The sequence below is a fragment of the Tenrec ecaudatus genome, chromosome 6 (genome assembly GCF_050624435.1).
Source record: "Tenrec ecaudatus isolate mTenEca1 chromosome 6, mTenEca1.hap1, whole genome shotgun sequence".
NCBI lineage: Eukaryota > Metazoa > Chordata > Mammalia > Afrosoricida > Tenrecidae > Tenrec > Tenrec ecaudatus.
Genome location: NC_134535.1, coordinates 53,145,061 through 53,160,538, shown reverse-complemented (window position 1 = coordinate 53,160,538; position 15,478 = coordinate 53,145,061). Strand labels below are relative to the sequence as shown.

At 39.8% G+C, this 15,478-nt stretch overlaps 1 non-coding gene and 1 pseudogene across 1 annotated transcript; one reads left to right on the top strand and one right to left on the bottom strand.

Moving 5' to 3' along the window:
- Nucleotides 1-2,096: 2,096 nt before the first annotated feature.
- On the top strand, nt 2,097-2,230 carry LOC142452250 (small nucleolar RNA SNORA51). The gene has a single exon (XR_012785273.1). It is a non-coding gene; the product is annotated as a small nucleolar RNA SNORA51 (small nucleolar RNA).
- A 7,654-nt stretch (nt 2,231-9,884) lies between these two features.
- Nucleotides 9,885-10,742, bottom strand: LOC142450809 (large ribosomal subunit protein eL6-like; annotated as a pseudogene).
- Between the last annotated feature and the right edge of the window lie 4,736 nt (nt 10,743-15,478).

Below are 15,478 nucleotides of genomic sequence, written 5' to 3'. Positions count from 1 at the left end.
TCTCTTCAATTTCCACCATTTCAAAATGGTAGTTTGGGTATCCTCAAGTGATTCAAACCATATTCCTCTTAAGTGTTCTTTGATTTGGGGCAACAAAAAGTAGTCTGAAGGGGCAAGATCAGAGTTGTATGGTGTATGGGGTGTGATTTCCCAAAGAAATTCTCATAAGATAGCCCTTCCTATCCCCTAGAAACAAGCAAGTACATTGTCACAGTGGAGAAAAAAAATGTCCTCAGCACAACTCTCCTGGCCTTTTCTTACCAATGCAGTTTTTGATTTTCTAAAAACTTCTTTCTAAAGGAATAATGTCTGGGTTTTAAAGGCTTGTCTTAAAGCAAGTAGCCATCTAAGAGAGGTGTCAACTAAGTCCACACAGAAGAAACACACCACTCTGTAATCCAAAGACTTTAAGTAATAAAATCCACATATGGAGGAGGGAATGTTATCAGATATTGAATTCTGAACACCCATTTTGCAAAAGTCTATGGATAACAATGAAAGCCCAGAACCATTTGCAGGGACCCACACATGGATTAAGGTACCAGTGAATCTCCTCTGACCACACTCCAGGTATCTGTCTTCCAAATTTCTTGACATAGACAAGTCTGTTGACAGACTTTCATTTATTTGTTGAAAAATCTTAATTAGTATTCCATTAATTCCTAGAACCTTCTTTACAGTTAATACCTTCATTACACGTCAGGTTCTCCCTTTAGTAACACTGGTTCTTGCTCATATGCTACATCCTGAAATTGTTGAAAATCGACCAATTCTTTTTAGTGCATAGGCATGCACATCGATCAAATAGATTACATCTGTTGAAAGAGCTAACAGAGAAACCCAGTATTATCTGTCAGAACAAGACAAGAGACCGATGTTGGGATATACCATCAATTGGCCATATGTAAATTCAAGTTGAAGCTGAAGAAAATTAAAACAAATCATTGAGAGCAAAGGTATTACCTTAAATATATCACATTTGAGTTTAGAGACCGTCTTCAGATTGATTTGACACACTGCACACTAATAACCTTAGACCAGATGAATTGTGGGATGAACATACATGAAGAAAGTGAAAAGTTACTAAGAGCCAAGAAAGACAAGGAAAGACCAAAATAGATACTGGAAGATATTTTCTCTTGAATTCAGAGTAACTAAAGCAAATAGAAAATATGATGAAATAAAAGAGCAGAAAAGAAGATTTCAAAACATGACTTGAGAAGCAAGACTCCTCATTTATTGACGTGGTTAGGTTCTAAAGACCATGTCACTATGAAAGTTGGCATGATGTGAAAATGGAGGATGATCACATCAGTTCACAAATAAGAAGACCACTATATCATTACATAACTTCCAAATCACTGAGAATCATGGCCCAGTAAAATTGATCCATAATTTTAACCATCAAAGTCAGTGTGACTCTGTGTTTTACCTTAGTGTTCATTACTTCCAGGCATACACTGTTAATGCTCAAATTAATCAGAAAGATTTTTTACTTTTTATAAAGATACAATTTAAGATAAGGAGATAGCTAATAAGTGAGAAGTAGGTATATATTGTAATGTACAAATATTGTAGTAGTTCTTACAACAAAAGGAAAGAACACGGTTAGTATTTCTCAAGCTGGAGGAATTGAAACAAAAATTGAAGCCTCAAGTTGAAGTACTGAAGGAATGTGTGAGACAACTACTGAACATTGCAGGAAGCATCGAAAGAAGATGGAAGGAATAGACAAAGTCACAAAGTGGTTGGTCCTGGAGCCTTTGCTAGATTTTTGCCTATTGAATTGTATCACATATGACTAATACATACCCTGCTAGTAAGCGCATTTCTAGATTGCATTATCTGTGTTTAAGTAATCCTTTCAAAATAAGCAAATTACCTGTAAGTATCCATACAAAGAAACTGTGTGTGGAAAATATGTTAATAATGCAAGCAAAAACTATCAAGGTAATGGCAGAGTTGCCACTTCCAAACGGAAGAGGAATCCTTTGTGAGCCACAATGAGATCAAAGCAATTTATAATCTAAGCTGGCCTGGCCTATCCAGTCTCATTCCTTGATCTATAAATACAACTAATAACATGAAAAACATGTTGCCTCCTTGTGCTTACTACAGGCTGTGCTCTTGCACTGACTGCATAGAAAAAGGAGGCAAAGTAAGTGCCCTGTATACACCTCAATCCTAGCCCTGTCTGTGCCTGGTTTGTATTGTGAACGGGGCAAAATGGCACACACCAAAAAAGAAAAACATGCAAGATAATTAGTCAAAGTATTTTGTGGCCAAATAGTTGGAGATCACTGACGCATATATGCAAAGTAAAGGTGAATCCTCAGGATCATTGAATCCAACAAACACCAGGAACCTTTCAGTAGTTAAATGTTTAGGGCTTCTTCATATGATCGGTACAACTTCTACTTTCTTTTTTGCTTTTCAAATGTTGCCAGCAGAATGACAGTGAAGAAATTGTAAGTATTTCCCTGGAAGTTGTTCGCAGTCATTCTGAGCCAATAGTTAACAGCGTGAGGCCCAAAGACCAGCAGCATCGGCATAACCTGTGAACTAGGGAGAAATGCAATGTCTCCAGATAGCACGTCTACCAAATTAGAAACCCTGGAGTGGGGCCCAGCAGCCTAAGTTTAAACAAGCTTCCTAGGTGATTTTGTTATAGTCCAAAGTATCCTAGGTCTATTCCTAAGGCAAGTTAGCTGAGATGATTCTTACTCATGGCACTGCAGAGTAGAATTGTGCTTTAATGGGTCTCAAGATTGTAGGTCACCAGGCTTTTCTTCCAAGGTGCTTCTCTGTGGGTTGGAACCACCAATCTTGGACAGTGGTTCTCAACCTCCCTAATCCCGTGACCTTTTAATACAGTTCCTCATGTTGTGGTCACCCCCCAACCATAAAATTATTTTCATTGCTACTTCATCACTGTAATTTTACTACTGTTATGAATCGGGCAACTCCTGTGAAAGGGTCCTTTGACCCCCAACAGGGTTGAGACCCACAGGTTGAGAACCGCTGGATTAAGCATAGAATGTTTAACTATTTTCACCCCCCGGGGACTCCAGTTCCCTATGTATGTTGTTGTTCGTAGGGGCCTTTGAGTCAGTTCCACCTCACCGAGACCCAAGTCAACACAACCTCGTCCTGTGCCATCCTCACAATTGTTCTGGGTTCGAACACATTGTTGTAGCTCCTGGGACAATCCATCTTGCTGAGGGCTTTCCTCTGGTTAATTATCCCTCTACTTTACCATGATGTTCATCTCCAGGGACTAGTCTCTCCTGACAGCATGTCCAAAGTATAACATTTTAGCTGTATTTCTTCTGAGACATATTTGTTTGTTCTTTTGGCAGTCCATGAAACTTTCAGTATTCTTCTCCAGCACCATAATTCAAATAAATCAATTCTCCTTCAATTATCCTTTTTCAAGGTCCAACTTTCAATAGTCCACCATTTCAAGAGATAGCATATGAACAAGAGCCAATGGTGTTGAAGGAAGAACTTCAAACTGCACTGAAAAAGCTCTGTTCAAAGTCATGTCTCCAGGAATTGACAGAATAGCAATTGAAATGTGTCAGTAAACTGATGAAACACTGGAAACATTCACTCATCTTTGCCAGGAAATGCAGAAGACAAATACTATGCCAAGTGGCGGGAAGAGATTCATATTTCTACTCATCCAAAGAAGTATGACCTAACAATGCTAAAATATCATTAATATCACATACCAGTAAAATTGTGCTGAAGTTCATCCAACAGCGGTTTAGCAATATATTGACAGAGACCTGCTAGAGGCTCAGAAGAGAGTGTGGAACAAGGGATAAAACTGTTGATGTCACATGGATTTGGGGCAAAAGCCAAGAATTAAAACACACACGCATGCATATCTCACTACCATCAAGTTGATACTATCTTATAGTGAGCCTATAGGAGAGAGTAGACTTGCCCCTGTGAGTGTCGGAGACTGTCACTGTTTATGGAAGTAGAAAGCCCTGTCTTTCTCCTGCAGAATGGACCTTGGGGAATCACAGCCTAATGCTTAACCACTACACCACCAGGCCGTGTAAGCCAAGTCCAGCAAATATTAAATGATAAATTACTAGAAAGATATGTGGGGATCTCTCAATATTCAAAGATAACTAATTATTAATAAAAGCCACTTAAAATGAATTCCCTTAGCTTCTAAATGTGTAGTCTTGTTACTCTGAAGAGCAGTCTAAGCAGAGCTAGGAGCTTTTAGAAATGTAGAACCAGACTAGGCCTTTTAACCAGCTTTCTGGGTGATTCACATGCATATAAACATTTGAGGCATTTTATTATAGAAAATTGTGTTTTAAAAATGTTTTGTTGGGAATTAGCTTTCAAAATGTTGACGTGTTGGCTTTTTCTTTGGGGCAAAATGGCATGATAATAGGATACAGTGGTCGCTCCTGTAAAGAATGCCCAATGGGGAAGTTCTACTCTGTTAGAGAGGGTTGTTATGAGTCAACATCAATTGACAGCACACAGCATCTTAACTTTTGTGACAAAAGTATTTGAGAGCCTCATCATTTTACTAAGGATGGCTTCTAATTTTTTATTTTTCAATGTGTGTTCTCTTGAAGAGCCTATCATCGTCCATTTATTTTCTCTTAGTAGAGTTTCTGATCAGCTTCACCTCCTCCCTTTAACAATGGCTTTTAAGTGGCCCAGCAGTTTCTCAACATCATGATTACTGACTTCAGGAAGCATATCGTGGTTCTAGAAATTCACAATCCATCCAGGGAATAACTGTCTGGCAGGCTTGTCCACAGGATGAGGATGGAAGCTAGAGTTAAATTGAAGGATGTCTGGGATGATGTGGTCATTAATTTTGTGTCACCAGGAGGTGGCTCAAGGCTTCCAGCTTCTCCACTGCTCGGTTCTTGTCCCGCTTGCAAGAAATATTTCAGGTGAGGGACAAAATTCAATCCAGAGTCAGAGAAAAGGGTTGAACAGAAAGTGTGACTTTATTGCAAGAGACACTTTGTGTGTGTGGGGGGGGGGGGAGTCCAAACAGCCTTTGGCTAGTTTAAAAGGCCCTGTAGAATGTAGAGTTGAAACTTTCATTCTGCGAATGGCGGACCACTGGCTACGTTCTGGAAGGCTTCTGCTACTGGCCGATCCTCTGTAGTGTCCCTCCTTTTTCCAGGTAGGATCATCCTCACCAGTACCCTGGACTCCATGTGGTGCTCTCGTCTCTAGACCCCAAACCCAAGGGTCTAGTCAGTCGTTGTAGGGGTAGTATAGACATCCCGCCTTTCTCCACCCAGCCTCTTCCCTCTCTCCATTCTCTTCCAATGAGGAGGCAATAGGTCTTAGCTGCCCTTCACCTTCTTTGTGCTGGAGAGCACCTCTCCTCCATGTTATGATTCCTGCCAAATTCCTGCCAAATCACCTCCCCTTCCTTCACCTGCTTCTGTCTAGCTAAGGACTCAGATAATCAGTGACATTTTCCACATTGTGGTGATTATTACTTTCTTCCTAAAAAAAAAAATGCATTTTGTCAAGCACATTTGTACATTTGTTGCCATCATCATTCTCAAAACATTTTCCTTCTACTTGATCCCTTGGTATCAGCTTCTGATTTTTCCCTCCCTCATGAACACTTGATATTTTATAAAATATTACTATTTTTTCATGTCTTACACTGGCCGATGTCTCCCTTCCCCCACTTTTCTGTTGTCCATCCCCCTGGGAAGGGTTTGTAGATAGATCATTGTGATCAGTTCCCCCTCTCTCCCCATACCTTCCCTTTCCCCTCCTGGTATGGCTCCTCTCAATATTGGTCCTGAGGTGTTTCCAGCTCTTATCTATACCCATATACATGCTCTGGTCTAGTCAGATTTATAAGGTAGAATTATGGTCATAATAGTGGGGGGAGGGGAGGAAGCATGGATTGTCTTCTCCCCATGACCATTCTGTAAGGGGATGTCCAGTTGCCTACAGATGGACTTTGGGTCTCCACTCCGCAATCCCCCTCATTCACAATGATATGATACTTTGTTCTGGGTCTTTGATGTCTGATACCTGATCCTGTCGACACTTCATGATCACACAGGCTGGTATGCTTCTTCCATGTAGGCTTTATTATTTCACAGCTAGATGGCTGCTTGTTTATCTTCAAGACTTTAAGACCCCAGATGTTATATCTTTTGATATCCAGGCACCATCAGCTTTTTCACATTTGCTTATATCCCTTCTTTGTCTTCAGCGATTGTATTGAGAAGGTGAGCATTAATGAATGCTAGGTTATTAGAACAAAGTGTTCTTGTGTTGAGGAGTACTTGAGTGGAGGACCTTAATACTAACCCTATAAATATATGTACATAGATCTATTTCCCCATCATCATATATAAATGTATTTACATATGTACATGCCTGTATTTAGACCTCTATAAATGCCTTTTGCCTCCTAGTTCTTTCCTCCATTTCCTTTTACTTTCTTCTTGTCCCACTATCATGTTTGATCTTTACGTGCATGTTAGTCCTAGTAGACTAGAGAATCAAATTCATAAACATGTATATGTATATAAGAAAGAACTTTATATACGAGAGAGATTGAATATTGAGAAAACATCCTAGCTCAGTTCAGATCAAGTCCACAAGTCCAATATTAGCCCATATGTCCAATATCCATCTATAAAGTTCTCTTCAGACTCACTTAACACATGCAATGACGCCGAATGCAGGAAGATCACAAGCCAGTAGGCGGGAAATCCTGTGGATCCAGTGATGTTGTAAGCATTTCAGCGCTGGCAGGAGTCTCCACATGGCTTCTCCAGCTCCCAGGGTTCTGACTGCATCAGGGCAGCTTCATGTGGCTTCTCATCAGAAATGTCTCGCAGGGAGTGAGGAGAAAGAGAGAGAGAGAGAGCCTCCCACCTCCAAGGAGGAAAAACTGGAATTCCCAGAATCCTCAGGAGAAGGCCATTCCCAGAGACTTCATTGGCTATCACCGGATTGGCAGGCTAGACTCTACCCCTTCATTCATAATCCTCAAATTGACAAACAATTATATAACTACCACAAATCGCATTTCAGTAAATCCTCTCAGCTACATTGCGCTTGATCAAACCCTACTAGGTATTCTATGCTCGTCTTACCACCAACAGTCTGGGAGGACAGGGGAGAGGGGTAGGAGGGGGAAGAAGGGGGAGCCTACAAACCCAGGGACAAGAGAATGACAAGTGACCTTTCTTAGATTACCTCATATTAGGCAGCTGGGCTGATGGAAACCTAGATGACAAAGGCCCCAATGTTCACAGTAATTTGGGCATGAAGGGTCCAAGGATTTTTATTTTCTTCTATGTGCTTATCAATATTTTCTAAACGTTCTAGAATGAATGCAGCTATTTTTGAATTCTGGGGTGTAGGGAGTGTTATCTAACCATTTTAAAGATTATGGCAAATTTACATTTAGTAAAATGCACAGAGATCCTGGCAACAATTCAATCTCCTGCCTCAGGCTCACTAAATCTCTTCGGAGTCTCTCATTCCAGGGCCTCAACCCATAATTTTTCCATTTCCCATGATCATTCTAGTGTACACACATTTTACAAGTTCAAGTCTATTTACATTTCAGTGTCAGCCATGATTAACTTGGTTCAAACCAGTTCAAACTCTGCCTCCAACACAGAACTAAGACGAGATGGTCAACACTGCATTCTGCATCTCTTTCTTGTGTTCCCCTTTGTGTATTTCTGACTAACGTTGTGAATAGAAGATGAGAAAAATATTTTTCTCCCACAATTTCCCTTCCCTTAAGCAATTTCTTTTTCTCCATTCTCCCTGATTCCAAATGCTAGTGAGACTCCTGAGAGGAATCTTTTGGGACAGCGTTTCCAACTATTTTTTTCCCCCCAGTTTGACTCACTGCTGAGAATTTGCATTGCCACCCCAGATACACTGAATCAGAACCTACATTTTGAAGAGGTCTCCATGTGATTCATATGTATTCATACGACTCTCTTGAGAATCTATAAGAATCACCTGGGGATCTTGTTAAGATGTAAATCCTATTTCTTTTTATCTGAGGTGGCAATGTAAATTCTCAGTGGGGTCAAACCAGAATGAACAGGTTCAAAACTTTTCCTCAAAGGTGAAAGCATCGTCCTTGCCACAACCTAGGAGACGTACCATTAAGTCACAGCCTTTTCTCCTAGACCCTACATACCCCTATCAACAACCACATGGCTTTTAAGCATCTCCTTACTGCTCTGATTTATGGTAAGGACAAAAGCAGTAAAAATGTTGAAATAAAGATAAAACTTTAAAAACACAAAACATTTCCATAAAAATGTTCTCGTTTTGTTAGGCTTACACAGCACCTGTTTATATATTTAAATTCCATATGCCAAGCAAAATAGGCACCAAGCAAAAAATAAAAAAGGAACAGTTCCTTACAGTTGGAGAAACAAATGAATATGAGGAAATAGGTGATGTAATGCAAGGTGTACATGCATATTAAGCATTGATTAACATCAATATTAAAAACTGATAAACAACCTAACAATAGGAATATGTTAAGTTGGCACACAGCTGAGTGGCCATCAAAAGTTAATTTTGGAAGACAAGGTTGAGTCCAGGTGTTTTTTGCTCTTGGGAGGATTGTCTGCTACTGCTGATATGGGTGGTTTAAGCTGGTCAGATGGGTGAATGGTACAGAACAAGGGTATGGAACTGAAACACATGATTCTTCAGGGGAGAAAAACACATTATTCTGTGGTAGGGGCAGAGAAGTAGGGTGGGGATATTGAAAATAGCACAGGCTATTATAATATGCCACATGTTAAAATGTTCATTGGATGTGTAACTGAGTCCACATGTTTGGATACAGTCCTTAAAGTTGTTTAAACTTTAAAAATGATGATGGAAGAATCCAACCTTTTTCCTAATCTATTTTAGTGTTATTGTTGTTGTTGTTTGTTAGGTGCCATTGAGTCAGTACCAACCCATAGCAATCCAATGCACAACATAACAAAATACTACCTGGCCCTGGGCCATGCTAGCAATTATTCCTATGCCTGAGCCGATTGTTGCAGCCACTATGTCAGGGCCTTCATTTCTCTGCCACTCTGCTTTACCGAGCATGATGTCCTTCTCTTGGCACTGGTCTCTCCTGACAAGGTCGAAGTATATAAAACAAAGTCTTGTCATCCTTGCTGTGAGGAAGGACTCTGTCAGATTTGTTTGTCCTTTTAGCAGGCTAGAGTACTTTCAATGGTCTTCCCCCACCACAATTCAAAGACACAATTCTTCTGCAGGGTTTTCTATTCAACATCCAACTTTCATTTACATACAAAGCAATTGAAAATAGCATGGCTTGGGTCAAGTGCACTTTATGCCTCAAAGTAACATTCTTGCTTTCAAATACTCTAAAGAGGTCTGGTGTTGCAGATTTCCCCAATGCGAGGCAGCTTTTGATGTCTTGACTGCTGCTTCCATGAGCATTGATTGGATTGTGGATCCAAGCAAGATTAATCCTTGACAATTTCAACCTTTTCTCCAATCTTTATCACGGTGCTACATTTGCTCCAGTGGTGCAGATTTTGGTCTTCTTTACATTGAGTCATAATCCACACTGAAGGCTGCAATCTTTGATCTTCATCAGTAAGTGCTTCAAGTCCTCCCTACTTTCAGGAGGCAAGATTGTGCCATTTGTGTATTTCAGGTTGTTAATAAACCTTCCTCTAATTCTGATGCCACACTCTTCTTCATATCATCTAACTTCTCTGCTGATTTGCTCAGCATACAGATGGATAAGTATGGTGACAAAATACAACCAGGTCACACATCCATCCATCTTTCTTTCTTTCTAAACGTTATCAGTTATTTAATTAAGTTGTTTTGCAAGCAATCTAGAAAAGCAATTTATGAGGATGAATTCCATTTGTGAGCATGAAGGTAGCACACAAGTAGCCTTGGAGCTGGGAACAACTTTGATTTTTGCCAAAAATTTTCCAGTCCAAGGCTTTCTGATTAGCTTTCCGCTGATCTCGTCTTTCTCTTTCTCAATGTCAAAGATCTCACCTACCTGGCGTCAAAGATTTCGCCTACTTGGTGTCTGTGCTTCCATGGCAGTTTCTTCTTGAAGTAGATGTCCATGAAATGCTTGGGGATTTTCACACCACTAATATCACCTTTGGTGGAGGTGGTGATGACAAATTTCTGGTGACTTCTCCACAGAGGAAATCGATTGAAGGAGAGAGGTCAAGTCACAGGCAGCAAGCCACTTCAGGAAAGCCACTCTCTTGCCTGGGTGGCGCCTGTGAAGATGATCAGAACGGTCCCCAGGGGGATGTTGGCGAGTTCTCCTACCTGCTCTTTTTGCTGTTGCTCAATGCTTCGGAGGCATGTCTTCCATAGGCATTTTGCACCACGGAACCATTTGGATACCACCATTCTTGTCACCACCAACTGGCTTTGGACTGTTGCCAGCTGCTGGTCTTCTTCTTCCACCTCCTCCTTCCCCTTCTTCTCAACCCTGGATTTGACCACTTCCTCTTGTGCATGGCCTTTCTGGTACACATGGCGGAGAGGGAACACCAACCAATTCCTCTGACCAGGATGAGGGTTCGGTGGCAGTGGGACTTGCCCTCCTTGAGCTTTTTGCCCTTGATTTTAGTCTTCTTAACTTGGCCACCAGCATTTTCCTTCTTGACTTCAGGCTTCTTCTCCTTGGTGTCTGGCTTCCTCTCAACCTTTTCTCCCTCCATCTTGCAAGATGGGAAAGAGAGTTAAGGACACAACTTCTAGTCTACAAGGCATCCAACACACACTTCCCCTGATTTTAAACCATGCAGTATTCCCTTGTTCTGTTCATCCAACTGCCTCTTGATCCATGTACAAGTGCTACAATGAAGATTCTGGAATTCCCCCTTTCTTTCCCCTCAAGGTTATCATCCATAGTTTGTTATGGTCCACACAATCCAATGCCTTGGCATAATCAATAAAACACAAACAAACATTTTTTGGTAGTCTCTGCTTTCAGCCAAGGTCTATCTGACATCAGTGATGATGTCCCTTGTTCCATGTCCTCTTCTGAATCTGTCCCGAACCTCTGGCAGCTCCCTGTCAATGTACTGTTGCAACCGTGATTGGATGGTCTTTGGCAAAACTTTACTTGTATGTGATGTTGATGAGATTATTCCATAATTTGAGCATTCTGTTGGGTCACCTTTCTTTGGAATGGGTACACATATGGCTCTCTTCCAATCTGTTGGCCAAGTAGCTGTCTTCCAAATTTCCTGATATAGAGGAGTGAGTACTTCATCAGCTTATTGAAACATTTCTTTTTAAAAAATTTTTTAAATTATTGGAGGATTTTACAGCTCTGATATACAACCCGAACATCAATTGTATCAAACACAATTGTACATATATTGCCATCATAATTTCTTTTTTTATTGAGTGTTATTTTTCATCGTTTTATTAGGGGCTTATACAACCCTTATCACAATCCATACATACATCAATTGTGTAAAGCACATTTGTACATTCATTGCTCTCATCATTTTCAAAGCATTTGCTCTCCACTTATACCCTTGGCATCAGGTCCTCATTTTTTTCCCCTCCCTCCCCATCCTTCCCTCCCTCATGAGGCCTTGATAATTTAGAAATTATTATTTTGTCATATCGTGCCCTGTCCGACGTCTCCCTTCACCCACTTTTCTGCTGTCCGTCCCCCAGGGAGGAGGTCACATGTAGATCCTTGTAATCAGTTCCCTCTTTCCAACACTCTCCATCTACCCTTCCAGTATCGCCAACCATCATAATTTTCAAAACATTCTCTTTCCACTTGAGTGTTTAATATCAGCTCCTCTTTTTTCCCTCCCTACCCCACACTCCCACCCTCGTGAACCCTTGATAAATTATAAATTATTATTATTTTCATTTCTTACACCATTTGCTGTCTCCCTTCATCCACATTTCTGTTGTTCATCTCCCTGGGGTGGGGTGAGGGTTATACATTGATCATTGTAATCAGTTCACCATTTCTCCCCCTTCCCTCATGGTATAAATACTCCCATTACTTTTCCTGAGGCTTTTATCTGTCCTGGATTCTGTGTGTTGAGAGCTCTTTTTTTTTCCTACTTAAAAAATTTTATTAAAAGATCATTTTATTGGGGACTCTAACAATTCATACATCAATTGTATCAAGCATATTTGTACACATGTTGCCATCGTTATTTTCTAAACATTTACTTTTTATTGAGCCCTTGGTTGTTGAGAGTTTTTATCCTCGCCAGTGTACATGCCTCGGTCTAGCCAGGTTTATAAGGTAGAACTGGGGACATGATAGGTATGGGGGAGGACACATTAAAGAACCAGAGGAATGTTGTGTGTTTCATTGGTGCTGTGCTGCTTCCTGTCTGACTTGTTTCTTCCTTGTGACCCTTCTGTGAAGGGATGTCCAATTATTTACAGATGGGCTTTGGGAAACGTTTCCATTGGGATTCCATCAATTCCCGGAACCTTGCTTTTGAACAATGCTTTCAGTGCAGCTTGAACATCTTCCTTCAGTACCATTGGTTCTTGCTCATAAGTTTCCTCCTGAAATGGTTGAATGTCAACTAGTTCTTTGGGTAGAGTGACTTTTTATATGCTAGCCATCTTCTTTTAATGCTTCCTACATCATTCAGTATTTTGTCATAGAATCTTTCAACCTTGCAACTCGAGGCTTAAATTTTTTCTTGAAATCTTTCAGTTTAAGATATGCTGAACATGTTCTCCCTTTTCAGTTTTATAACTCTAGGTCTCTGCACATTTCATTTTAATATTTGACTTATCTTCTCAAGCTGCTCTTTGAAATTTCCTGTTCAGCTCTTTGACTTCATCATGTCTTCAATTTGCCTTGGCTACTCTAAAATTAAGAACAAGTTTCAGAGTCTCTTCTGACATCCACTTTGATCTTTTCTTTCTTGTCTTTTAAGTGATTTTTTTTCTTTCTTCATGTATGATACTCTTGATGTCATCCCACAGTTCATTAAGTCTTCTTTCATTAGAGTTCAGTGCAGAAAATCTATTCTTGAGATGTTCACAACATTCAGGTGTTATAGGGTCAAGGTCGAATTTTGGCTCTCCTGGACTTGTTTTAATTTTCTTCAATTTCCACCTGAACTTACATATGAGCAATTGATGGGCTTTTCCACTGTCAGTCCCTGGCTTGGTTTTAGCTGCTGGTTTGAACTTCCCCATCATATCTTCCCAGAGATATAGTCTGTTTGATTTCCATATGTTCTGGAGAAATCAATGTGTATAGTTGCCTTGTGTGCTTCTGAAAAAAGAAACAGAAAAAAAAAGTCTGGGCTACTAACCACAAGCTCAGCAGTTCAAATCCACCAGTAGCTCTGTTAGAAAAAGATATAGCTTTCAATTCCCATGAAGAGTTACAATCTCAGAAACTCACAAGGGCAAGTTGTATCTTTCCCTACAGGGTCACTATAAGTTGCAATTGGCTTCAACTCAATGATGTGGCAGGGGGAGCTTTTGTGGCTGGTACATAAATTTAAATAATAATGATATTGATTGGATTTCCTTGAAAGCAGATAAATATAATCCTATCACAAATAGCATTGTACTTCAAGATAGCTCTCAAAAAGTCCTTTTTGACTATGAATGCAGTGCCATTCCTCTTGACTATGTCATTCCCAGAAGAGTAAACCATATAATTTTCTTAGTTAAAATGATCAATACCAGTCCATTTCAGCTCACTAACATCTAAGACAGTGGTTCTCAACCTCCCTAATGCCACGACCCTTTAATGCATTTCCTCAGTTTGTGGTGACCCCAGTCCTAAAATTATTTTTGTTGCTACTTCATAACTGTAATTTTGCTACTGCTATGAATCATAATGTAAATATCTTATATGCAGGTTGTATTTTCATTGTTACAAATTGAACATAATTAAACATAAGTGAAGCATACTGATTAATCACAAAATAATGTGTAATTATATATTGTAAAATATTTATGTGTTTTCTGATGGTCTGAGGTGACCCCTGTGAAAGGGTCATTGGACCTCCAAAGGGGTCGCGACCCACAGGTTGAGAACTGCTGACCTAAGATATTGATCTTTATGTGTTCCTTTTCATTTTTGATGAATTACTATCAGTTTTCATAGATTCAACTTCATATGTCCCATTATGATTATCAGTAGATTTTTTAAGGTGTTTCTTTCACCTTGAGTTATCTCCCCTCCTTCCCCACAAGCTTTACTCCATTCGTTTCACCTGGGTTGAAGCTACTTTGAGAAGTCAGTCCTCTCCAGGCACATTTTGAGTGCCTTCAAACCTGCGGCCCCTCCCCTAGCACTGTCTCTGACACCCTTCTGCTCCCATTCATTAGACCTTCAGTATCTGACCATGTTTCAAAGCTACGTATAACGTTTTCAGTGACTACTCCCTCCCAAGTGGACAACAATTCCTTCTTTATCTGTTCTTAGTCTGGAAGTTTCTCTTAAACCTGTTCACTTTGGATGACCCTGCTGGCATTTGAAATACTGGTGACATAGCTTCCAGCATCACAGCAACATACCAGCCACCACCGTATGACAAACTGACAGACAAGTGGTAGATCTCAATGTTATCACCCCCTTTTTACAGAGAGGGAGACAAAGGCTCTGAGGTGTTACAGAACTTGGCTGAAACCAGAACTTGGTAGGTGGCAGAACTAGAACTTCTATTAATTTTGAAGCTTTAAGTTTAGAGCTCTTAAATTTCACAATGATGCCTCACTAGTATTATTTTTCCCCAATGTATGCCAGGCATTCAATACAGTAGCTGTGTCTGAACTAGCATGTTGACTACACATAGTGGTATTTGAATTGCTGCTTCTTATTTTCAGGTTTAGAACTCAACTATGCTTGTTTGTGGATTCCTTTTTGATAAAAGGTTTCTTTTATATATATATAGAAATCTCTTTCTTATACATATATTGTATCACTGGATTGTTTCTCTAGACCACCTAATGATGGAAAACCTAATGAGACATCAAGGTCTCATTAAGATGACATCAAGAACATCATACATGAAGAAAGCAAAGGCCATTAAAAAGACAAGAAAGAAAAGTGGATGTCAGAAGAGACTGAAGCTTGTTCTTAATCTTAGAGTAGCTAAGGCAAATGGAAGAAATGATGAAGTTAAAGAGCTGAACAAAATATTTCAAAGGCAGCTTAAGAAGACAAAGTCAAATATTAAAATGAAATGTGCAAAGATCTAGTGTTATAAAACCAAAAAGGAAGAACACACTCAACATATCTTAAACTGAAAGAACTCAAGAAAAATTCAAGTCTTGGATATTGAAAGATTCAACAGGCCAAATAATGAACAATGCAAGAAAGTTCAAAAAAAGATAGAATGAATAAACAGAATCACTGTAGCAAAAAAACCAAAACAAAACAGAAAATCCCTAGTAGGCATTCAACCATTTCAGGAAGTAGTATATGAGCAAC